This window comes from Heloderma suspectum, chromosome 14 (genome assembly GCF_057233095.1).
Source record: "Heloderma suspectum isolate Gila_16-S chromosome 14, 16-S_ref, whole genome shotgun sequence".
Lineage (NCBI taxonomy): Eukaryota > Metazoa > Chordata > Lepidosauria > Squamata > Helodermatidae > Heloderma > Heloderma suspectum.
This window is the reverse complement of record NC_139471.1, coordinates 10836427-10863311: the sequence shown is the minus strand read 5'-3', so window position 1 is coordinate 10863311 and position 26885 is coordinate 10836427. Positions and strand designations below refer to the sequence as shown.

Sequence of the window (26885 nt, the reverse complement as noted above, 5' to 3'; positions counted from 1 at the left end):
CAATAGCCGAAGCTCTCTGGGCGGTTCACAAAAATTAAAACCAAACAGCACACAATAAAACAATTGAAAATATATAGAACATTAAAACCGCAGCTTTGTTTTCTGCATTGCTTTTTAAATGGTGTAGCTATTTTTGTTTATTTATTTTTAAAAACTATATAATTTTGTTTTGAGCTATGGTTTTATCCTGGGATCTGCAAGGCGGCTTGAGGACAATGGGTGGAAAGGAGTGGCATAAATATTTTAAATAAAAGTAAATAATAACTAAACTCTGGAACCCACTTCCCCTGTACAGAGAGCCCTTCTAGGTTCCCTTTTTTTATTCTGTCAGGAGATAAACACTTATTTTAGAGAGTTTTCCTCACCAGCTGCGGCTTCTGTGAATCCCACACCTGTTTTTACTGGCAGTGTTTTAATACAGGTTGCTTCATATTGATTTTTAAAATATTGTTAATTCGCTTCTGATCAGATGATAGCTTGTGTGCTTTTCATGAAAGAAGAAGGAGAAGAAGGAGAAGAGACTAATAAATGCATATAAGAAATGAAATAAGTAAACTGCAGCCTGGGATGATGTGATTATATTCCTTCCAGATCAAACCTAAAAAAAATTCCCTCTTGAGTTTCACTGCTTGAGCTTCACTGCTTGAGCTTTACTGCTTGCTACCTAACTGGTAGAAGCAAGCTCATTCAAACCAATTGGACTTACTCCCAGGTAGGCGTGCAACCTGATCAGGGGTTGGATCCAGGATCTGCCTTCTATGAAAGGAAAGGCCCTTCTGTGAAAGGGAGGGCTCCACTTGTGGAATGTCCCTCTGCCCAATTTTTGGGGTCCCCCCTCCCCACCACAGCTCACCCCATTCAGCAGGGTCTCTTGACTCCCTGTGGTGCATTTTCAGGGGGCTGGAGGGGCTGCCCTGGGAAGGAGGGGGTGGGGAAGTCCATTTCCATCAGCACAGATGATCCAGCGTAAATTTGGCCCCAACCCCAAGTGTATCTTTCCTTGGAAGTAAGTCCCTCTGTGTTCAATGGGGATTATGCCCTGGTAAGTGTGTATACCTACCTGGGGGTGGGGGGAGAGCCCCACTGACCGCAATGGGACTTGCTTCTGAGTAAATGTGCATAGGACTGGACTTTCGTCTTCAAGCCTGAGCAAAATATATGTGGAATGGCATTTCTCAACATTCGCCCTTTGTCCCTCATTCCTCTCTTTTTCTCTGATAGGTTAAACAGTGATCTTTGCACCTCACGTCCCTCTCCTCCAACTGGTGCTGAATGTAACCTTCTTGGGCAGAGACCTGTCTCTTTTTCTGGTCTAGGGCACAATCTTATGCATGTTTAGGTGGAAAAAAGTCCTACAACTCCCACTGGGGCATGCTGGGAGTTGTAGGACGTTTCCCCCCATCTAAACATGCTCTTCAACATTTTTATTAATGACGTGGAGGAGGAGGTGCAGGGAATGCTGATCACATTTGCAGATGACACAAAATTGGATGGGATAGCTAATACCTTGGAAGACAGAAACAAAATTCAAAGTGATCTGGATAGACTGGAGCGCTGGGCAGAAAACAACTGAATGACATTTAATAGGGATAAATGCCAAGTTCTGCACCTAGGAAAAAGAAACCAAATGCACAGTTACAAGATGGGGGATACGTAGCTCAACAGCACTACAAGCAAGAAGGATCTTGGAATTGTTGTCTATCACAAGCTGAATATGAGCCAACAGTGTGATGTGGCTGCAAAAAAGGCAAATGCTATTTGGGGCTGCATTAATAGAAGCATAGCTTCCAAATCCCGGGAAGTACTAGTCCCCCTCCACTCAGTACTGGTTAGGCCTCATCTGGAGTACTGTGTCCAGTTCTGGGCACTGCACTTTAAGAAGGATGTAGACAAGCTGGAGAGGGTTCAGAGGAGGGCAATGAAGATGATCAGGGGACTGGAAACAAAGCCCTATGAAAAGAGACTGAAAGAACTCTTAGCCTTGAGAAGAGAAGACTGAGGGGAGATAGGATAGTGCTCTCCAAGGACTTAAAAGGTTGTCCCAGAGAGGAAGGCCAGGATCTCTTCTCGATCGTCCCAGAGTACAGGACACAGAATAATGGGCTCAAGTGACAGGAAGCCAGATTCCGGCTGACCATGAGTAGAAACGTCCTGACTGTTAGAGCAATATGACAATGGAACCAATTACCTAGGGAGATGGTGGGCTCCCCCACACTGGAGGCGTTCAAGACGAGGCTGGACAGCCATCTGTCAGGGATGCTCTGACTTGGATTCCTGCATTGAGCAGGTGGTTGGATTCGATGGTCTTACAGGCCCCTTCCAACCTACTATTCTATGATTCTATGAGGATTGCACCTTTATATTACTAGAGTGTCCAGACGCAAAAGAGGAGGGCTATACTTACATGGCGAACTACACCTACTAAAATTCCCTGTTTTGCTCCTTATTCACAGTGCAGGAGCCCAGTACTGTCCATTTTCATACCTGGCCACCCTTTTCCTTCCCTCTCCTCCTCAACATAGTTTGTTTTATCATTAGATTGTGTGCCTGCAGGCAGGGCTTCTGTTAATTCTTAGCAGCCTCAAGCAATTTCAGGCACTTTATCTATAATAATAAAAAAGGATGTGTGTCTGTCTCTCCATCCATCAAGCATCAAGACCATGTTACCTAGACACCTGAAACTTGGCATGCATACTAAGGGGATCTCAGGAGCATGCACCTCAGCGTTATTTTGTTTTAAAAAACACATTAATTAATTCTGCTAAACGTAAATTTGTCCATGCAGTTGAAGCCCGCAGTAATATCTTCAGCCACTTGGGGCAGACTTCCCTAACCAGCACTTAGCTTTGCAGTCCATACAATCAAAGCCAGGGGAGATTAGCAGGCCAAGAGATAGAATTTTAGGCCTGCCCCTTCCCCCTTGCTGTGGGGCAGACCCCCCCCCCAGGGGACAGACCCCTCCCTCAGGGGGCTATAGGGGCGTACTATGGCAGGGGCTGTGCCTAGGAGTACCAACAGGCATGGCATTATTCTTTAAGAGGCTGCAAGTGTTTTGTCATGAAGGAGCATGGTATACATGCTCAGAGGCACTCTGTTCTTTAATTCTAAGTAGATTCCTTTTGTACCTGGAACAAAGTAGATCTGACAAGCTGAAATCTGCCCAGCCCTGATCTACATCCAGCAGTCAGTATAGTTCTGCCCCACACATCAGTTGAGGGAAACGCTTGATTTCCCCCTTCAGCTCTTACCCAAAACTGCATGCTGAGAATCTGGAGGCTTTGAGCTTGGCTACTGCTATGCAAGTATTCCATTTGTTGTTTTCCCCAAAACAAACAAACCCCCAGGCAGTTAAAGCCTCTGACTCATTCAATTTCTTGATCATCAAGAATCTATTTACGCGACGGACGACAGCTTTCAAACATCCACACTTTAGTCTTGATATAATTTACACTTAACTGTTCTGTGTGGCAAGCTGGCTCTGTAATCTCTTAATAAACATCTTGGGCCTGCTTGTGTTCCCGATAGCATTAGTGTGTCATCTGCCTACAGTAACATGGGCAGAGTATGCGCCTTGATGGTTGGGGGAAAATACCCTGGATGCTGCAGTTCTAGTATCAGTTCATTTACATCCAAATTGAATCAAAGAGGAGCAAGCAACCAAGCAACCCCATTTTACTCCTCTCTGGACACCGGGATCATCCCAGACCCAGATAAATGTCCGCACAATCCAGTTCTAATTCTCCTTGCTCTGCCTGTGTACAGCTTCCTAATGAGGAATTTTCCGTATTCCTCATCTTCATTTCATAGTCTGTCTCAATTCGTCCCACAAAACACTATGGATAGCTCAAAACAAAAATTCATGTATTATGAGAAACGTGTCTAAAAACACAGGAATTTTCATGCATTTAAAACAAACAAAAAAAACCCTCGAACTTCAGGGTGAACTGAATTTATGACTGGAGAAATTCCCGGCATTTGAGACAAACCGAACTTAAGACTGGAAAAACGAGGAACTGAGAGAAACTGAACTTCACAGATTAATCCACCCCCTAACTTGGTGCTCCTCCTTTTTGAAGAGAATCAGCTTCTTTCAGTACTCTGAATAACAAAGCAACGCCCCACTCTGCAGCCCTCTCCAGAGAAATGCAAGATTCCAAGGTAGTATAAAACTTGGCACCCACCCTCTTTCCTCCTCGGCATGGGAAGTGTGCTTCCGCTCTGGCTGTTGCTTATTTTTTGCTTATTACGTAACTGCTTAAAGACCCTCGAGAGACGTCAAAGACCTTCAGCAAAGACAAGGAGGCAGCAAGGAACGGCAACTTCCCGAAAGAAGAATCGTCCATCCGTCCTCCGAGGAATTTAGGCACCACTAACCACACACAGCTATTGTACATACCGACAGTATGTTCCACAGACTCAACACACAAAAAGTGGGAACCGGCATGAGTGAGCCTCTTAGTTGCTCCTCATTGAAGTATTAGAAACATAGAATTATTACGGCCCACCGTTATTCTTTAGGAGCTTGGTGAAGCACAAATGGGGGATATACGGCTCCGGGTGAGTTCTATGGCAGTGTTCCCCAATATGCACAATTTTCCCTGTTCAATCCCATTTGATTTGCTTGATTTTTCTGTTCACGCATATTAACAGCGATCGCAAGCGGTCGTGGAAATCAAAGGAGGACGACCATCAAGTTGATGTTTGGAGAATCTGGGCAAACCCGAACATCTCTTGTCCACCCATCCCTAGCCAAACAACGGTGGTGGTGAGAATGGGGAGCAGGAGATGCCGCGGCCTCCTTGCTCACTGGCTCTCTGCCTGTCAAGCGAGCAAGCGGTGCCGATGATGAGGAAGAGGAGGAGGAGCGAGGGCAGCTGGCGACCATGGCCATGAGAGTCATGGACAAAGGGGGCTTGCCTTGCCCGAGGTCCCACACGATCCTGCAGCCAGCTCTGGTCATCAGGCCTCTGCCTGCGGAGCAACATCAGGGGTTGGCTGCGAGCTTAATTTCCCACAGCTTCCCCTATGTAGCATCGCTGTGGTGCACTGAGAGAAACTGAAATGGTCACTCCTAAGTGGGCCGCCATTTAAATTTCCCACAATACCTCAGAGCAACGCTTTGTTGGGGGAATCGTGGAAAATTAAAACGGCAGCTGGGAGACCCAGCTGCCCAGTAGGAGGTGGGGGGAGGCAGGTGTCGGCAGCTGCGGGCCTGGCCAGGGCACTGAACTCAGGCAGATGCATGAGGTCAGTACCAACTCCAGGTTTTGGGGGGTGGGCTTGGAAAAGACACCCCCAATGGCCTCCCTCCCTCAGTGGGCCTGCTTTCTCGCTGCCATTGTCAGCAGCTGCTCTTGCTTCTCGTCCTTTCTCTTATCACTGCTGCCACTTGCTTGCTTGACAGGCAGAGAGTCAGGGAGGAAGCAGGCCGTCACATCTCCTGCTCCTTCTTGCCACCACCACTGTGGTCTGGGCTGGAGAGAGAGGCAGGTGAACAAGCAAGGTTTCAATGGTGGAGAGGAGGAGGAGCAACTCCGGGGGGCTCTTGTCAGTGGGGCCCTGCTGGGGTGTGGGCCCTTGGCGTGTGCCCAACCATGCCTGCCCTTGACACAGGCCCTGATGAGGTTGGTGGGTGCTGATGACCTGCTTGACAGCCCACCTTGCAATTATGCTTCAGGTGAAGTCTGCCAGCAGCTCCACACGCACCACGTAACGTGAGTCGAATCCTGCTGGATTTGGGCCTTCCACCCCGTTCCGTGGATCTGAATGGATGATCGTAAGTGCTGAGCTGACTCGTTCGACTCCACAGAAGCCTCCCGTATTGACTTTGATGTCTCGTGTTCGAATGTGCCCAAACCCCAAAGACGGCAATGCATCCTCTCCGAGGCTGCTATCAGGCAATCCATGAGGACCGGCGTCTTCCCATCAGCTGGGTTTGCCAGGGAACGTCCTGCTGAGCACCATGCTCCACTCCAGGTGGTTGCGCGGTGCTCCACTCCTGTTCCGTGCTGCCGGGAACGAGGGCATCGCTTTTGAGCCTAGAGGGCAGGCACGCTGGTGCCATAGGAGCAGCCTCTGGACTGCCTCCCTGTGTGCCTCTCCAGATCCTTGCTGAAGTCACCTTAATGCAAATGGCTGCAGGGGCAGGAATGAAGGATGCTTGAAGGAAGATGTCAATCCAGATCCACTTGCACGGAGAAGCCAAGACAGGGTGTGGGGGGGAGCGGCCCTGTTGGAGGAGGGGAAACTTTGCCGAAGCAGCAATTTCTCTCCTTCCTTCCTTCCCTCCCTCTCTCTCTTCCCCCCCCCAGAGAAAAGTAGTCTTTTGTCTCTTTGAATATGCAGTACGTCCCCCCTGCAAGGCCTCAATCCCTTCTGACAGCTGCGTCTGGGGTCAGGAGAAAATTGTAGCCTCCGTTCTGCAGGTGTAACAGAAAGGAGGAGGCAGGCGGTAAAGGAGCAGAGAGCTATATGCAAATGCATGGAAAGCAGCTGCTGGCAGAATACAGGTGAAGGAGCCTTCTGGGGGAGAAGAAAGGAAGTGGGGCGAGCCACGTTCAAAGGACCACAGAAGGTGTAGCCGTGCTGAGGGAGTATTGTGATCATCTATGTAACCTTAAAAAAGAAATACAGATGGGTTCACCTTTCATTTACACGTTATATTTGCTTCCTCCATGCTCGATGCAGAAACACACTCACAGCAGCGTAGCATAAGGCATCGCAACAATGAAAGAAATAAAACAAAGCCAATATCCACTTAAAGCAGGGGTGGGAAACTTGGGGTGGAGAACCCCCTCCCTCTGCAGGCCACAGGGCAGCTGGAACTATATCTGTGGAGGAAATGGTGTCCATAGCTGCTACAGAGCTCCTAAACGGTCAAACTCGGCTCACTTGCAAGCTAGATTTCACCCTTCGGGTGCTCTGTAGTAGCAATGGACATATTTTGCTCTTTAAAAAATAGTAAAAGCCCATGTCGCGCTGGATTCATCGAGGTGACGGGCCGTATTTTGCCCTTCCCTGATTTAAAGTATGTATCTATTCTACCAAACCCTTAAAACTTTCACAGGGAGATCCAACCATATGATATGTGTATGGCGGGCAGGAGTGGGGGTGGGGAGGGGTGCCATAGGCACAACTGACACATCCATTGTTGGGAATATTGTAGGGATGTTGGAGAATTCTGCCACGGACTCCAGTCCCTGGAGTCCGTGGCAGAACGGGGAATCGCCCCCGCCACCCCACGGAATCCCCCCGGGACGGAACTTACCTGGCGGCGAAGGTGGCGGCGAAAGCAGCGGTTCATCTCTGGTTCGTCTCCCGGCCACTGCTGGACTGCTGCGGCCGGAAATGGTGGCTGTCGTAGTGGCTGCCATTTGCATGGCTGCCTTTCTTCGTGATAGGCTATGTAAATACTTAGGTAGCCTATCACGGCAAAGAGCAGGGGCTCAAATGGCGGCCGCTGCACCATTTGCACCCATGCTCTTTGCTGTAATAGGCTACGTAAGTATTTACATAGCCTATCACAAAGAAAGACAGCCATGCAAATGGTGTAGCGGCCGCCATTTGCGGCCGCAGCAGCCTGGCAGCGGCTGGAACTCCAGCTGTGGCCAGCCCTGGCCAGCAGCTCCATGGAGTTGCCATGGAGCGGAGCCGGCCAGGGAGGATTCCGGGGAGAGGGATGGAGTGCCTCCCCTCCCCACAGCGGATGCCCCCAAACGGAGCCAGGTAAGTGTCTCGTACATCCCTAGAATATTGCAACCTCGTCTGCAAGGTGCTGGAAGGGGGCAGTGTTGCAGTTAGTTAGTTCATAGGGATTTAGGCCTTAGGATCTCTATAGCGTACAGTGTGGTTTCCTGTGATTTGTTCATTTTGTTCCTCCCCACCTCTCTCTGACCGCCTCCATTTCTGGGAGCACTTGTGTTTGCGCTCTCTCTCTGTCCTGCCAATGTTACTGAATACAAAATGTACAGAACACACTTCTTCTTTGAAACAGTACCTGCATATTATATGCGAGATAATATTATGAGTAAACTATTTTTACCTCTCTTCACTAAAGAAGAGTGTGGACCCTTTTTTAGCCTTGTGTGCAAATAGGACTGGTAAACACTCATTCTGCCTTTCGTTTTTCTCTGCTAACTGCCTTTCTAACAGAAGGCATCAGTACTAAATAATTCCCATCATCAGCTCCCCGTGCCATTTTGCTGTGGGCAGGGTGGTCGGTCGGGGGCCTGGCTTTTTCTTGCCAGCTTCAGAACTGGTCTGGGGTTGTGCCCTTTCTGTGGGAAAGTTGGGGAAGTGAAAGGGCTTTCAGTGTGGCAGATCTGTGCCTGCCATTAACACACCCTGTTTCCCCCCTCCCCCATTCTGCTGGCAGTACACTGCTGGTGGAACGTCTACACCTGGGGAGGGGACACCCAGCCCGTGGGGCTAATTTGATCCGTGGATGTTCCCCATCTGGTCTGCAGGAGCTGTGACTCCACCTGCCGAAGCCCCACCCCCAAAAGTCTACCAGGGCCTTGGGAAAGGGGCAGGAATCCCCCTGTTATCTCCATCCATTCATCAGAGATGACACAGGGGGATTCCCTGTTCCTCTGGCTCCTCAAGGCCCCTGGAGGTTCCAGAGGCTTGGAAAGAGAGGAGAGGAAGCCCGCTATTATCAATGATTGGAGATAGCAGGCAGATTCCCCCTCCCATCTTTGCATGTTGAGAGGGCACATGGCACGGGAAGTGCTTTGCCCATGCTGTGCTTTCCCCAATCAGAGAGGATGTGGGGCGGGTAAAGTGGCAAAGTTCACCCTTCCCCGATCGGGAAGGACATGGCACAGGAAAGGACATGGCACCAACACAAAGCAAAGCCTGCAGCTCCAGCCAGGGCTTTGGCGGGGAATGATGATGTCAGGGCGTGAGGCCATGATCCATTTATTTATTTTATTTATGTATTGCATTTATAGCCCTCCTTTTTTCCTCTTGCAAGGTGGCTTACATTATCCTCCTCCTCTCCATTTTATCCTCACAACAACAACTGCCCTGTGAGGTTGGCTGGGCTGAGAGTCTGTGACTGGCCCAAAGTCACCCAGTGAGCTTCCATGGCCGAGCGGGGACCAGAACCCGGATCTCCCAGCTCCTAGTCCAACACTCTCACCACTACACCACGCTGGCTCTCATGATGTCATCTGAGCTGCAGATGGCTATGCGGTCATTCAGTTCCCCCAACCGGACTCAGTCCCTGTGCCCCTGGCCTTTGCCAGTGGAGCTTTCTGCTGGAATGCAGGGAGCACTTCCAGTAACATTAGTGGGTTGTCCCATCAGTGTAGCTCCGTCTCTACGTCAGCTAGGGATGTTGGAGAATTCACAATGGATTCCAATTTGTTCAGATTTCTATGGATCCCACCTGCAGATAGGGATGCTGGAGAAATTCGAGATGGACTAAAATGAGCTTGGATTTCCAAGAATCCAACCTGCGGAATCCGCTGCGGAGCAACCCCCTCAGGCCACGTGGTCCGTGGACTTTCAGATGTTGTTGTTGTTGTTTTTTAACTTCCCCGAAAGTTACACATATAAATTCGTAGGAAGATATGTACGTTTCTGCTCAAGAAGCATTGAACGGAATGGGGGACGACACACTAAATGTTATGTAAATTGTGTAAACACTTACGCAATTATTTGCGTATTTTTCCACACGATGAAAAGAAAATATTTGCGTCCGGCTGTGCGGATGACGGAATGAAAGGCACCTGACAATCCGCGAAACACAGACGGAGCAGATTTTACACAGTCCATACATCCCTACCTGCAGATTCCTCAGTGAGTTGCATGCACTTGCTGACCAGGCTTTTTTTCACCTTCTGGGTTGATAAGGGATGTTGGAGAAATCCGCCATGGAACCAGATGAGTTTGGATTTTGATGGATCCAACTGGCAGATTTTACAGTGGACTGGCTTTCTCCATCAGACAGATTTTGCCAACTTGTGGAATGTTTTTCTAACATTCCTGATTTGGGGCAAATTTTGGCCTTGAAAAATAGGCCAAAAATTGGTATGGTATGATGATATGATAATAAAGCAAAAAATTCAAGAAATTTGCCCCAAATGTGCATTTCCCCATAGGCTAAAGCATGGAAATGCACATGGGGGGATTTTGCGCATTTGGGGGGAATTTGCGCATTTTTGCACATGTGAATTTCCTCGAATACACATTTGCATAAATCTGGGGAAAATCCAATTCCATCAATGGGTGGGCTGTGGAACAAGAGGCGCCTGACAATCCCCAAAACACAGGTGGGACAGATTTTACAAAATCTATACATCCCTAGGGGAGAGATTGGGGCAAATTCACACTTGCACTAATGTGCACTGACACAAGTGGAACCAAATTCTTGTACATTCCTAAAAAAAATCCGATTCTGTCCATGAGCAGAACAAAACAACAGAACAAAAGACATCTGACAATCTGTGAAACACAGATGGAACAAATTTAACAAAATCCATACATCCCTAATGCCAGCAGAGAGACACTTGACGCTCTTCAGTTTTCAGTGGGACTTGGATTGCATCCTTAAAACTCTCACGTTTTTAAAGTAAAAAGCTGTTCTTAGTATTCCTTGGTGTTGCTTGAGAGTTTTTGTGATACTGATTTTATTCTTGGCCGCTGGCGTTTTTACACTGCTTCGTAATGTGTTTCCATTGTTTACAGTTGTGTTTTAATGTTGTTGTTGTTATTATAGCGTATAAATATTGTTAATGAATGAATGAATGAACAAATCCTGGTAAACAGAAAGGCTGGTTCTCCTTTCTTCCCCTTTCAGGGTTTGCCCGATTTTCGGGAAAGCATCTCAGGCAAATCCTGGAGCAGGGAAAAGGGGGAAAGCAATTTGCACTGTTTTGAGGGGAAGAGAATGAGCATCCCATGGCGGTAGTGGAGGCTTCCTAAATTCCCGCCCCCACCCCCATGTAATATGTAAAAGCTGCCCTCTCTGGCGGTGGTTTTCATGGAAGAGCAGCAGGGACAGGGCTTCAGACACTTTGATCCTTCTCTGCTTCTAGAATCATCGAGTTGGAAAGGGCCCTGGAGGTAACGTAGTATAACTCCCTGCTCAATGCAACCTGTGCAGCAGGATTCAGACGCAACTTCGCTGACAGAGAGTCATCCCAACTCTGCTTAAATACCTCCAAAGAAGGAGAATCTACCACCTCTTGATAGGGACATATGGGAATTTTGCTTTTGCTCACAAAACATGCAAGCAAGCATGCGCTGTTCGAAGCCCCGAACATGACCATGAGCGCATGGACACTGAAAATGTTCACAAATTACTGGACATCTGCTCTCGTTTGATTTGCGCTGATCTTCCAGTCTGATTTTGCGCAAATTCCTTCATTTATGCAAATTTCCCCCGTGGATCAAAGCAGCCCCAGTTTAGTCTATGGAGGAAGGTTGCTCAAATCTGGGGAAATTTGCGCAAAGCCCATGTTCGATCGCTGCTCAATTTGCACAATTTCCCCATTCGCACAGAGCCAGCAGCCATCACAAACCCGAACAGGAATCAGGCACAAGAGAAGCAGCAAGACAATGTTCAGAGAATCCTAGCAAACTCAAACATTGCTCATTTGCCCATCTCTACCTCCTGAGCAATGGTGTAGTGGTCTGTTTGGAAGGGCAGGTGCTCATCGTCACACACACACACACACACCCAGCCACAATCCCAGGGAGAATCCAAAATTGCAGGCAGCTGTGTCGATCCATATCCACAAACCACTTCTAGCAGTTCTCACCTCCAGCAGGGGCAGGTCTTTGCTAAAGTTGGTGGGTCTGAATTGCCCATTCCAGACCAAGCCACCCCAAAATACTTTACATTACACCAGGGAGCAATATACTTTTGCTGGAAAATGCATCCCCCCCCCCCCCGTACCGTGAGGATCACAGCTAAGCTCAGAGAAGGGCTGGCCCAAGACATTTTGCTGCCTGAGGCAAAGAACAAGATGGCGGCCCCCTCCTGTTCCATGTGCCAAAGCTGACTGGGCTGGCAGATGAATCTGCCTTCAACACTAACCGTGGGACAGCGTTCTCCACTGAATTTGAAGGCAGCAGGCTAACTTGGGGCAGGGGACAGAGTAGGCTGCAATGCACATGATTCTCTCCTTGAACACCTTGCTGCCACCACCCAGATCTGCTACCCAAGGCAACTGCCTCACCCTGCCTAATGGTAGGGCCGGCCCTGGCTCAGAGGGAACAGGGAATGCTGATGAGGGTGGCAGAAGCCGTCAGAAGCTTCTCGTTCTGCCCTCTGGAGCAGGCTGCGCTAATGCATCTGACTTTCGTTCTTTCCCTTTCTGAGAAAAACATCTGACTACCTGCTGCAGGGAGCAAAGGTCAAGGGAGGGCTATTCCCTTTGTGCCCTCCTTCTGGGATTCCTAGAGGCACCTGATTGGCTGCTGTTGGAAACAGGAAGCTTGGCTTGACAGACTTTGGCTCTGATCTGGCAGGGCTCCTATGTCCTTAAACTTGACGGCGAGCCAGCCTTTGATGTTGCTATAATGCCCTGCTTCCGTCTTCCCACAACCTGGTGCCCTCCGAATGATTTGGACTTCAGCTCCGATCAGCCCCAGCAAGCGTGGCCAATGGTCAGGCATCCTGGGAGTTGTAGTCCAAAACATCTGGAGGGCACCAGGTTGGGGAAGGCTGCTCCAGTTGCTTGGCTGAGTTGGGCCCTGGTGGCTCCATTTTTTCATCTTTCAACCCCCCAGTGTTATTTCTGGGTCTGCAGGCAGAGATGCTGCATGGTGCAACGGGCGCTCTATTTTCCGTGATCTGGGCAAACCGCGGGGCCATCTTCTCTCCAGTTTGGAGTTAGATTGCTGTAATTTGGGCCAGCTCGGTCACAGTAGATTAGAAGTCGGGGACCCAACAGTAAGGTTTCTTAATGCCTGCCCATTGTTTCTTGAAGCAGTAACTCAGCTGCAGGGGTGGGATTTGAGATGACTGTTCCACCATGTGTGTGTGTGTGTGTGTGTGTGTAAAACAGAAGGACAGAGCCAGTTTCGTGGTCTGATTTTTGGAGAGGGAGCTTGAGCTGTGAGTTGACTGCAGCATCCTATGAGCGTAGCTGTTCTCTCTCTCTCTCTCTCTCTCTCTCTCTCTCTCTCTCTCTTTCTGGGGACCTGCTGCTCTGTTTTCAGGAGCTTGCTTGCCATCTGTAGACTTTCTGCTTGTGTATTTCCCAAGAAAGGAAAGGCGACATTACACAGCTTCCCCGGGGGATGACTTGAATTGATACAAGGCAGGGTGATACTTGATCATCCTTGATACAGTATGGCAAGGCTAAGGAACTTTATACAGATCATACTTGATACACAGTATGGCAGGGCTAGGGAACATCAGACCTGTGGACCAAATCCAGCCAACCAATCTGACCCTCCGAGGTGTGCCAGATGGTCATGCCCCCTTCCTCTGGCCTCACCCCCTCTCACCCAGGGGAGATTAGTAGGCCAAGGGCACCGTTATAGGCCTGACCCCTCTCTCCTGCTGTGCAGCAGCCCTCCTTGGGAAAATGGAGTGGACAGACCCCTCCTCAGGGATCTATGGGGTGCACCATGCCAGCAGATGTGCCTTCACTCAGGCAGGGTGGGCACAATCCATCCAGCTCTGAGAGCCGCCTAGCTTGCCTTGAAGGCTTCCCTGCAGCAAACAGAGGGCTTTCCCAAGTCGTGAGAAGCCGGGTCCACTCACTAGCAACAAAGAACTGGGCGAAACAGATGCAGCAGCCAGCATAAGCAAAATCAGGACAGGCCTCTGGAGTCTGAGGAGTTTCAGCACACCTGCGAAGCCTCCTCTCCAGCAGTGCATGTAGCCAGGATTGAATTACACACCTGTGTGGGAGAATCAGCTCAGTGCAGAGACGCACCTCTGTTCTCGCCGACATGGTTGACCTGTATCTTGTCCGTACCACTTCGGACTGCAGTCACAGAGGAGCTCACAGTTCAATGCTTCTTCATATTTTAAAAACAACAACAACCATAATTCCCTGGATATTGAAAGCAAGGATATCAGGGGGAAAGCTAGGCTAGAACCCTTCTCCCCAACTTTCTAAGTGCTGGGAAATTTGATTCCTTTTTTTTTTAATGGGAAAGCATTCTTTTACTTTTAGTTATTTAAATATATGAATCCAGAAGGCAGCCTTTATACCAAATCAGATGGCTGGGCTATCTAGCACAGGGCTGTCTACGTGACCCTTTCACAGCCTGGTGCCCCCCAGATATGTTGGATCATAGAATCATGAATAGTAGGGTTGGAAGGGGCCTGTAAGACCATCAAGTCTAACCCCTGCATTGAGTGCAATGATGGATGAAACACCCATCATTGGCCATGCTGGCTGGGGAGGATGGGGGTTGTAGTCCAACATATCTAGAGGGCATCACATTGGTGAAGGCCGGTCTGCACTAACTGGCAGTGGCACTCCAGCATTTTAGGCTGCGGTTTTCCCCAGCCCTACTCAGAGATGCCGGGATCGAACCTGGGACTTTCTGTATGCAAAGCAGGGGCTCCGCCACTGAGCTACAGCCCTTTTCTTAAAACATAGGGATACAGGAAGCTGTCTTATACTGAGTCAGAGCCTTGGTCCATCTAGCCCAGTATTGTCAGCACTGACTGGCAGAAGCAGCTCTCCAGGGTTCCAGGCAGGAGTTTTTCCAGCCCTACCTGGAGATGCCGGGATCGAACCTGGGACCTTCCAGATGCAAAGCAAGGGCTCTGCCACTGAGCTATGGTTCCTCTCCAGAGGGACAAAGGAAGCTGCCTTATACCGAGTCAGAACATTAGTTCGTCTAGCTCAGTAACCCGACACACTGCCTGCAGCAGTTTCATGCAGGATTCTTTCTAGCTCTGTCTAGAGACACTGAGGATTGAAACCTGGGACTTCTGCATGCAAAGCAGGAACTCTACCACTGAGCTAGGATTTATATCCCACCCTTCCAAAACTTTCCCAGGGTTGCTTTATTAATAATTTAATACTACTACTACTACTAATCAGATTAAACATAACAGCAGAGAAACAGAATCAGCAACGGCAAAACAGCATAGAAGCCAACATTAGAGATAAAACCCACATTTAAAATGCTTCAGTCCTTCAGAAAGCGATCCTATGACAGCATGTGGGGGGCCATAGGAAAGGTCAGATTCTTGGATCTGAGGCTGGAGATGGTGCTCTGACTTCAGACGCAGGAGTCCGAGCTCCCTGCCCCCTCCCCTTGCAGCCGTCAGAGAGAGAACTGTCCTGGCTGCTTCTCCGAGGTCGCAAAAGTGACCTCGGGGAGGAGGGAAAGGGGACGGTTCTGTGGGCAGATAGGGGAGGGGACTGAGGAAGCAGGAATACGAGCTATCCCCAGCTGTCTGCAGCCTCCGTCCCTCCCCCTCTGCAGATGCCTAGCTAGAGAGGTAAAAAAGCCCGTCTAGCAAAAATACAGAGTGGTTGGAGCATGGAGGCAAAGATTGCCTTCGCTCTCCTCCTGCTCTGCATAAAGTTCAGAGGCTGACGGATTCAGAGGCTGACGGGCTGACGGGCATCCAGATAGGATTGCGCCCTCAGTCATGTGAGTCCCTCCACACCAGGAGCAGTCTGTGGCGGTTCAGCCCAGACACAAGCAGACGGCCTCTATGAGAACTAGCCCCATGGCATAACGAGAAATTATGGCTAACTGAGGAAATAGGTTTGGGAAAGAAGCAACCAATATTGCGGAGGTGTCCCCCCCCCCCACTTTGGATTTATGGAAAGCCTTTGGCCAGGGAGGGGGGATCTTGGCTATGCTGGGAATTCCAGGGGTTGGCCATGTTTTTCCTCCACAATGCCCCAGAAGTTAAGTCAGCCATGTTTTTGTGGCAGTGGCCATGTTTTTCCACCACACACAGTGCCTTCGGGGCCAGATTGGAGGGGAAATATGGCTGCTGCCAGAAGCTGAGAAGAGTGTATTGTTCTTGTTTTTCTACAAAGAGAGCACAGGGCAGCACCCCTACAGGGTGCAGGGGCCCCAGCAGCTGCCCAAACATGCCTCATAGTGATGCCAAGCCCACTTCTCACTTGTAGGAATAGGATGGTACTGGAATGACCCCAGTCATTGGATACATGTGCAAGTCTTCTTCGCTTCCCATAGTCAAGGTCCAGAGACTGCCATCCATGCAAACGGTACGGGAGAGGCAGTGTGGTGTAGTGGTTAGATTGTTGACTGGGGAAACCCAAGTTCAAATCCCCGTGCAGTGAGGAAGCTCTCTAGATGAACCATGCAAAAATCAGTCTCAGCTGGGGACAGGTGAGAATTTTGTTTCAGTTTGGTTCTGATAAGAATTTATTAAATTTGCAAAGATCTCCATATTCGGGACAAAAAGAATGTGAGATTTTTTAAAAAATCTATGTGGGAGAAACTGAAACTGATAGATTTGCCCACCCAGGGCTTAGAGTGCTTAGCTCTTGAGAGTCTGGATTTAAATCCCTGTGTATTCAACCATGTTAATGCTGAATTAGAGCTTCCACATCTTTATTCTGACAGGCTCCTCATCTCTCACAGCTATACACCGTACAACATGGCCCTCTCCATGATGAGAATTTGGCTGGTGCGGATGGGTGAGAATTTTGTTTCAGTCGATTTTTGAGAACACTTTACCAAAATTTGCAAAATTCCTCATCTTTGGGAGACAAAGAACTTGAGATTTTTAAAAACGGAACATGGGAGAACACCCATTCCGACTCTCATCCTAACCTTCCCATGTTATCCTCCCACGTTGTGAGGATAACATGGGAAGGGGGCAGAACTCTGTATTAAAGGCAGGAAATAAATTCATAAAAGCATAAGGCTAATTCTTTAAAGTGATGTGTTGCCTCCTTTTACTTGCCTTTTGGAACTCGGGGCCTTTAGGTTCGCTGTTCAGCGCTTCAGCAAATTTGGCTGCACAGTCACAGCTTTTAGGGGAGACAGACATAATGGAAAGAAAGAGAACTCAAACAGCATCCCTTAGCTGGGAGCACAGCTGTGTGCATAGCTTTCGTCATTTGAATGGCAGATGTACATATGCTGGTAAATCAAACACTGCTTCAACTGCCAGTCATACCTCTCCCTCGCCTCAATTCGCATGCTTCAGGCATGCAGTACTGCCCTGCTTTTTCTATTTTCAAAAGTATGTATGTATGAACTAAGGACATAAGGAGAACCCTGAATCCTGTTTTCAAGGGTGGCCAGCTAGGTCCCTCTTGGGATGATCACGAGCAGGACATATGAGTGACAGTTGAAAACTCAATATCATTGCTCCTTAGCAACTGGTTTTCTCAGGCATACTGCCTCTGAATATGGATGCTTCATTTAGCCATCATGGCTGATAGTCATTGATAGACCTTCATGAATTTCTCTAATCCCATTTTAAAGCCATCTAAGGGCCAAATTACACATTACGCTAATTGCATTGTGTGTAGCTCTGAGAGGTTGCTTTGTTTACATGTGCAGCTCCGATTTGGATCGGGACCATGGTATTCTGGGATGGGAGGGTTAAACCTTCCCTTTATTTTCTTTATTTATGTAGTATATTTCTAATCCACCAATAACTAATGATCTCTGGGCAGATTACAACCAGTTAAAACAACTAAAATGCCGTTTTAAAACAGTTAAAAGTATAAAATAAAATACAAATATTTAAAATAATAAAATATTGTTGTTGTTCAGTCGTTCAGTCATGTCCGACTATTCGTGACCCCATGAACCATAGCACGCCAGGCCTTCCTGTCCTGCGCTCTCTCCCGGAGGGTGCTCAAGTTCATATTCATTGCATCCGTGATGCTATCTAGCCATCTCATCCTCTGCCGTCCCCTTCTCCTTTTGCCTTCAGTCTTTCCCAGCATCAGGGTCTTTTCCAGGGAGTTTTCTCTTTGCATTAGGTGGCCAAAATATTGGAGCTTCAGCTTCAGTATCTGTCCTTCCAATGAGCAGCCAGGGTTGATTTCCTTTAGGATGGACTGATTTGACCTCCTTGCAGTCCAGGGGACTTGTAAGAGTCTTCTCCAGCACCACAGTTCGAAAGCATCAATTCTTCGGCGCTCAGCCTTCCTTATAGTCCAGCTCTCACAGCCATACATTACTACTGGGAAAACCATAGCTTTGATTAGATGGACCTTTGTCGGCAAGGTGATGTCTCTGCTTCTTACTATGCTGTCTAGGTTTGCCACAGCTTTCCTCCCAAGGAGCAAACGTCTTTTAATTTCATGGCTACAGTCACTGTCTGCGGTGATCTTGGAGTCCAAGAAAGTAAAATCTGTCACTGCTTGCATTTCTTCCCCTTCTATATGGCAGGAAGTGATGGGCCAGATGCCATGAACTTAGTTTTTTTAATGTTGAGTTTCAAACCAGCTTTTGCACTCTCCTCTTTCACCCTCAACAAGAGGCTCTTTAGATCCTCTTTGCTTTCTGCCATTAGGGTGGTATCATCTGCATATCGGAGGTTGTTGATAATTCTCCCGGCAATCTTAATTCAAAATAAAAAAATACCATAGAATAAACAACAAACAGCACAGTGATTGATAAAGCAGCCATGATAGCCTAGCACTGGGTCTCTAAAAATTCTTGAGAGAAAAGAAAGGTCTTTGCCTGGTGAACCTCTTCGGTTCTTCGAAAGATAACAGGGTAGATGCCTGGTGAACCTCTTTGGGGCGTTTATTCCATAAGCTTATTCCACCCATGTATTCCCATGCAAATGATTCTATAACACCCCCTGGGGTTGGATGGGAGGGGGCTAAAAAAGAATAAAGGTCTCCATTGGTATCAATGGAAGCTTCTGCCCCCCCCCCCTTTTTAACACCCCCAATGTAGTGGAATTATGAGAAAAGCAGGTGGTGGGAGGTTTAACCTTCCCCTCCCAGAGGTCTGTGGTCTCAATCTGAATCAGGGCTGCACACACTTACATCAGAGTAAAGAAAACTATCATGCTATGCAGCTAGCATAACATATTTGAAGGGCTACCAGAGAAAAGTCCTCTATATGAAGGCATTCTCTACTTCAAGGGATGTCCTTTTCCAGGCCCACTTTAAAGAGAAAAGGAGGGAGAACAGGAGGGGGCTTGAAATTTCCCACCCCTCTGGTGGCTGCAGCCTCCAGTTCCAGAGGGGCTGTGATTCCATATGGGGTTTTAGTTACCACCAGCCAAACCTCTAATGGTTTTGATTCTATGATTCTACCACCAGCCAAAACTCTAATGGTGCTATCCAAGGTGCTAAAATGTGCTAGCGAAGGTGCTGTGCCCTATCCCCAAAATGGTTTCAGCACCTTGGATAGTACCTAGGACAGCACTCTTCAGTACCTTGGACTGCGCCCTTCAGTACCTTGGATAGCACCATTAGAGTTTTGGCTGGTGATAGAATTGTAGAATCATAGGGTGGAACGGGGCCTACAAGACCATCAAGTCCAACCCCCTGCTCAGTGCAGGAACCCTGATTCTCAGGTGGTCTCCCATCCAAGCAGGGCTGATCCTGCTTAGCTGATGAGATCAGATGAGATCAGGTGCATCATGCAGAACATCAGGGTGACTAAAGCCCTGAATGGAATCATAGCACCTCTAGAACTGGAGTCACCAGCTGCCCATCCACAGTTAACCCCAGGACAGCAGACTGAGAAACAGGTACACAGATCAGCTTCAGCTTTTCTACATGAGGCTGTTAATCTGCTGTATCTCCTTTCGGTGTTATCACAGACTTGAGATCCAAGCTCTACACATAAGAGTTTTTCTTTTCCTGCTTTTCTGCTACTTAACCTCAAGGTGGCACTGCACTGTAGCAGAATAATGCAATTATGTAAGTAGGAAAATAGGTTTTCTTTCGCTTTCGGAAATAATACTCCATTTTCCCCGCTCTAAAAATACCCAGGAAAGTGCTCTGAAAAAACAGAAGCAAAACTGGAGGGTCACAACATCATCTAAAGAACCCGCAAACGACTATGAGGAAGGAAAGGCGAGCACACAATAAATGCCACGTGTAGAAAAGCTCCTTGTCACACAGGCTGTCCCATTATGCTGAGATGTATTTGTATTTCTATTTATATCAGGGATGCTGAACCTCTTTCAGCCATTTTGGACATGCTCTCAGGGGCCGCATTCCACTGGTGGGCAGGGACAACAGCAAAAAGGGGTAGTGTCAAAACACCAGCACGTTTTGACTTAAAGCTTTTACCCCCAGCTACTAAGCCTTCAGATAGGCATTTCTACCTTTTAGGATGGGGGAAAAACTGCACAATAGCCAAGAAACCACCAAAAAACTGTTGGGGATGGGAGAGGGTGAGGTGATCTGAGGAACCCCAGAGAGCCGGAATGGACCCCCAGACCTGCGCTTCCCCACCCCTGATTTAAATGATAGGAATTATTTCTAAATTTGCATGCACATATATAAATTAGCATATGCTAATTTTGTGGAAACCTGCACTCTCGTTTGTCATCTGTTTTCAGTGGTGCATTTCCTCTTTTTTTGATGACACCTAAGTGGCCACCCTTCCATTCATTTATTGCCCTATCATTAAACAAAAACAGAAACTGCTTAAAAGTGGCAAAGCTGCTCCAAGGGTGCTGTGCATCTGTGCGCATGTGAGTCAAGCCTGGTGACTCCGATGACAGTGGGGCGGTGAGTCTGCTCTGAGTTTCAGTCAGAAGAACCAGTCAGAACTCTAAAGGAATGATCTGAAGAGCTATCCATATTTCCTTTAATTACATATTGGTCTCTGTTCATCGTAATTGAATGAGACTTTACTTGGTAGGCCTATATTTGCACATCCCAGACTATTGCGTGGATCAGAACCAGGGCTGGTGTCAAGGGTAGGCATGATTGGGCACCAGCTGATGGACCACAGCCAGTGGGGGTCCACTGGCACAAGTCCCCTGGATTAGCTCCTCCTCTTCGCCATTGCAGCCTGCTTGTTCGCCTGCCTCTCGCTCTGGCCCGGACAACGGTGGTGGTGGGAAGGAGGAACAGGAGATGCCACAGCCTCCTTGCTCACTGCCTCTCTGCCTGCCAAGCAAGAAAGGGGGAGCGATGATGAGGAAGAGGATCTGGAGCAGCTGGTGACAGTGGTGGTGAGGAGGCAGATGGCCCATCAAGGGTGCCTTGCCCAAGGATCTCCAAAGCTGGAGCCTGCACTGGTTTGAGCCTAGCACTCTGCCTCCTCTCTGTTAGCTCCTTCCTCACTCATTGCCTGCACTGGTGCTGGAGAGTGTGGGAGTGCAGGCAGGCAGCTTCTCAGGGATCCCAGGCTCTGGGCTTGCAATCTCTACAGATCTGGGTTCAAAGGTCTCTTGTCTGACAGGCTCTGGCCCAGGCCCAGGCCTATGTTTGGACTCTAGTTCATGGAAGCGTATGCCGTAACAACTTTGTTAGTCTCTTTTTGTTGTTGTTCAGTCATTCAGTCGTGTCCGACTCTTTGTGACCCCATGGACCATAGCACGCCAGGCCTTCCTGTCCTGCGCTCTCTGCCGGAGGGTGCTCAAGTTCATATTCATTGCATCGGTGATGCTATCTAGCCATCTCATCCTCTGCCGTCCCCTTCTCCTTTTGCCTTCAGTTAGTCTCTATGGGGCTATAAAACCAGAGTCGGCGTCAAGGGTAGGCATGGCTGGGCACCTGCTGAAGTCCTGCACTCCAGCAGGGGTCCTCTGGAGTTGCTTCTCTTCCCCATTGCAATCTGCTCGTTCACTTGCCTCTCGATCTGGCCCAGATGACAGTGGTGGTGAGGAGGAGGAGGAGGAGATGCCGCGGCCTCCTTGCTCCCGGGCTCTCTGCCTGTCAAGCCAGCAAGTGGGAGCAAGGGGGAGGAAGAGGAGAGGAGCAAGGGCGGCTGCTGACAGTGGTGGTGAGAAGGCAGGCTCACTGAGTGAGGGGACCCATGGCAGGAGTCTTGCCCCAGGAACCTCTGCAACTTGGAGCTGTCCCTACTTCTCCTGAAAACTTTCAGAATTCTTTCTTTCCCCTGAGTGCAATTCTAGAGAAGAATCGGTATACATGGCCACTTCCAAATAAGATTCACTGTGCTAAAAAAGCAGAGGAAGTCTGTCTCTGCTTTCACCCTTAGCCTCCTTCCCTCTCTCCCCCTCCCTTCTTTTTGCACTTTATTAACGAAAGAGATTCATGATTCATACAGCAAAGTAGATGTTGGATGCTTAAAACCGCCAAGCTCATTAAAAAGTCATGAGGCTCGGCAACCCCTCTGTAGCGGCGCGCTCGGGTGACCTCAGAGCCGCCGCGGAGGAAACACTCGACCAAAACCGGGTCTTGCCATTTGCCCCCCTGGAAGTGGAAGCTGATTATTGTTGCATTAAATAATAATAAAAAAATTCACCCGCAGAAGCACATCTGTGACGTGACCCTCCTTGGTTATTATTTCATAGAGCAGGGCACCCGGGCAGGCCGTTTATCACTTGCGCCTTCTGCAGAACTATCCGGCAAAACTGTCTCTACAGGCCATACATCTGTCTGTTCGCTGTTAGAGAACCTCGCTCAGACACAGCCAGATATCCTAGGATGGAGGAAGCAGGGAAGAGAAAGGAAATCAATCCATCAGTGTGGCGTCGTGGTTAGAGGGATTGGACTCGGGAGATCTGGGTTTTAGGCCCCACTCGACCATGAAACTCATGGGGGATTTGGGGCCAGTCACTGACTCTTAGCCTAACCTACTTCACAGGGTTGTTGTTGTCACATTCCTATGTCCTCTTCCTTTGCAATCAACACACTCCAGGAAACAAGGCTTCAAGCTACACTACTTTATTAGTCAATGGCAAGCTTCCCTACAAATGCAGATTCCAGGAAACTCTCAGACTGCATAGAACCAGCTAATCCACACATCTACAAATATCAGGAGAGAAGAAGAAGTGGAAGTCAGGGAAGTTGCCAGCAGCCTGAGCATGAACTTCTTGGCCAGACTTGCTTCACAGGGATGCCCCTCCCTTAGGGTGGCTCCCTCCTACGTTGGCTTCCACGAGTGGCCAATCTGGCAAAGCCTCTGAGCCCTGCCCCTAACTTTTCCTGATTCGCTCTGTGACGGACCCTAGCATCCCTCAAGTCATGCCCCTTGCCCTCCTGCTCCTCCGAAACGTGAGTTCTCATGGTGGAGGAATGAGGGAGCCATTCAGCCTGGGCCATCTGTGTGTCAAGATCTTGAGAAGAAAGTCTCCCCGTATCTGGGCCGTATCTGGTGCCTCCCCCTGTTCTTGCCGTTCCCATAATGATTCTGAATCTGAGCTGCCAGACATCTCCACACACTCAGATTCATTCCTGACTGTTGTGAGGATAAAATGGAGAGGTGCAGGAACATGTAAACCACCTTGGGTTCTTTGCAAGAGCAAAAAACGCAGGATATAGATGAGGATGATGATAAGTAATTTTTAATTTTTCCTTTTAAAAGGGACTTGCAATATTAGAGCTGAAGGTAGGCTATGAAGGAGGTGTTGAGGAATTATAATAATAATAATAATAATAATAATAATAATACTATGAAGACCCAGGTATTTTTAGCATTTTAACATTCCAGTGTTTTAGCTCTGCTGTCTTAACTCTGCTACTGCATTTTAAATATCCGCAATGTTGCTAGTTTTACTCTGGTTGTATTTTCATTCTGTAGTTTTAATCTATTATATTCTATATTGTATTTTCTGTTGTATTTTTATGCATTTGATTTTGCGAACCACCCAGAGAGCCTCAGCTATTGGATAGTATAAAAATTAGATGAATGAATGAATGCATGAAGAAGTTGTAGAAAACTTCCTGGATTTCAAGAAAACCCCTTGGCTTGGCCCACAAATGCAAAAAGGGCCAGATTTCTCCACAACAGACATTCCTCTGGGTGAGTAACTTTCTTTGTGCTGAGAGGGGCACCAAACTCCATGACCCTCTCAGCATGAAGAAGAGCTAACACTGGCAGAGAGCAGATCTGGATCTCATCACTCATCTAGGCCCAGGGGCTGGGGGGTGGGGAGAAGCTACTGGGAGACAAGTTTGATATAAGGAAAGGGCTAAGCCCTCCGGCTTGCCTTTCTCCCACTCATCGACCCCTCAGAAAGCTGAGCTGTGTGTGGTTTTTTTTTTCCTTTTCCAGAAGGACTGTTGAGATTCAATTACATATGTTGAGTGTAATGTGTCGTTTGGCCCACAGCCAAAATTTGTCAGATGTATTCCTTGTGGTTCTTTGACAGGCGATCCATCTTAATATTATGTTTTTAATTTTTCCTTTTAAAAAACGACGTGCAGCTTTAAGTAGGCTATGGAGGGGTTGTTGAGGGACAAACTGTAATAAAAACCCAAATCTGGATCATTTTGGGCCTTGCTGTATTCCAGTGGATGGTCCACCAAATTCTAGGGTCAAAGAGTAAGACCTGGTTACGGTGAGATGTGCTATTTCAGTAGCGCTCTTCAGGTGGGATGTCCCTCACGCAAAGCAGGGGTGAGCAGGGATGCCACATGCTCTCTGTCATGTCACTGTGCCCGTCCCTGCTGCCTTCCATGCATTGCAGGGGCACATTTGGGAATTTGAGAAACTGCTGTGGGCACCACCACAAAATGTCTGTCAGTGGATCGCCACTTTGGCATCTCCCTCTTGCGTCTATGGATCTTAGGCTGTGTCGTATTCAGCAAAAACTTTTGTTTCGTGTCTGTTGGGCATCACAAGGTCTCTTTGATCAGGGATCGTTTAATTCGGCTAATTGCTGGCAGTGCAATAAAGCAAATGCTTCTTTTAAATGTTTGTTTAGGCAGTGTCCAGTAGTTGCTTCTTTTGGGGCGGAGGTTATGTCCAGTAAATTTTGTACTGGAACAGTCTTTAATATTCACTGATGTACACGCTCTTTTAAATTATTTACCTGCTTCATGGAAATTAACAAATGGCCAGCGTAAATGGATTCTCTGTGCCCTTTTGATAGCTAAAAGTCTAATATTACAATGTTGAAAGGATAAACACTCCCTTTCTTTAATGCAATGGATTGAGAAGGACCTTACAATGCTTTCAGTATTTGAATGGGTGGCATATATACACCAGCTTCAAATGGATACTTACTTGGATATTTGGTCCGCTTTTGTTGAAGCTTGTGTATAATTGCTAGAAAGTTGTATGCATTTCACATATATATTCATTGCTGTGGATATACAAATCCATGTATGTATATGTAAAAAAAAAACCAGGGAAAATTAAAAACAATATTTTAAAGTTTTACAGGTACCTGCAGGTGCCCCATTGGGGACCCCAGTGTATTGCATTATGTTATTTTATTTATTACATTACTATACCACCCAATGGCCTAAGCTCTCTGGATAGTTCACAAAAATTACACCCCTAAAATAAAACATAAGATAAATACTTCACAACTTCAAAAGAGAGTAAAACTGAAGTAACTGCCCAGCAGCAGCATAAACATCTAAAAACACAACAACACATTTTGAAAAACAAACAAGGACTCAAAAGCCTGGGAAAATAAGATGTTCACCTGGCACCAAAAGGACCACAAAATAGGCACCAGGTGAGCATCTCTGGGGAGGGTTTTGCACAATGGGGGTGCCACCATCAAAAATACCCCCCCCTTACATCCTTAGGCAGGGCAATCCAGAGGAGGGCCTCTGAGGGTGATCTTAGGATGCAGGCAAGCATATATGGGAGGAGACAGTCCTTCAAGTAACCTGCCCCCAAGCCGTTCAGTGCTTTAAAAGCTAATCCCAGCACTTTGAACTAGAAATAGACTGAGAGCCAGTGTAGATCACAGAGCACTGGCATCTTATGATCTTGTCTGATCTTGGAAGCTAAGCAGGGTCAGCCCCGGTTAGTACTTGGATGGGAGACTTCCTGGGAATCAGGCTTCCTGCATTGAGCAGGGGGTTGGACTCGATGGTCTTGCAGGCCCCTTCCAACCCTATGATTCAATGATTCTATGATATCGACCACTCCCTGTTAAAAATCTTGCTGCCCCATTTTGGACCAGCTGAAGTTTGGACCACCTGAAAGGCAGCCCCCTTGAAAGGCATTGCAATAATCGAAGTGAGAGGTTTGGATCAGAGACCCTTGTCTACTTGTGGTGGGTCCCCACATGATTATGTTCTAAATTGTATGGGGATGCCCATCCTTTGACAATCCAGTCCTTTGGGGGTCTGATGGATCCCCTCTGCCTGTCCAGCTTGGCTTGTGTTCGCAAGCCAACCAATGCCTTTTCCTGAAATCTGGGAACCTTTTGTGTGTGTGTGTGTGGGAGGGGGGAGCTTGTCAATAAGCAGTTGTGCAAATTGCAGGTGCAATGTGTGTAATTTGCACAAATTATGCCCACAATTCGCTTAACTTGCACCAATTCCAGCCGAAATTTATGCAAGTTAAGTAAATTACAGCTGGAATTTGTGCAGATTATGCACATCATGCCTGCAATTTGCACAACATTCTATTGATGGAAAAAACAGGAAAATCCACAAGCTGGCCATTGTCCATTTCACGTCATGATGTTCTGTACAGAGAAGAACACATGAATATGGCTTATATAGTCTCCTCTAGTTCACACACGTAAAGCTCTTCATTCGTGCAGATTACAGCCCTTTTCATGAATCAGAGTACACACTGTGCCACACTGCATTTTGCACATGAATCTCTTATCATGTAGGGGAGAAAAACATTTTCCTCTCACTGGGGCTTCAATTGGCTCCGTCTCTGTTTAAGTGATTCTTATTCCAATAATGGGGGGTTATGTCAAAGGACACTTTTCAAAATGATATCAATAATTAGAATAATGATAATACTTCGCATTTCTGGAGTGCCTTTCACGTTAACAAAATGTACTTCACATGCATTATCCTTGCAATCATGCTCACAACAACCCACCTCTCCATTCGGCAGAGATGTTTGTGTGTTGGCATGAGTGT

General features: G+C 47.8%; 1 protein-coding gene across 1 annotated transcript in view; it reads left to right on the top strand.

The window, feature by feature from the left end:
* The window catches only part of FIBCD1 (fibrinogen C domain containing 1), a 101670-nt gene that overhangs the window by 12084 nt on the left and 62701 nt on the right, over positions 1 to 26885 (top strand). The window lies entirely within an intron of this gene.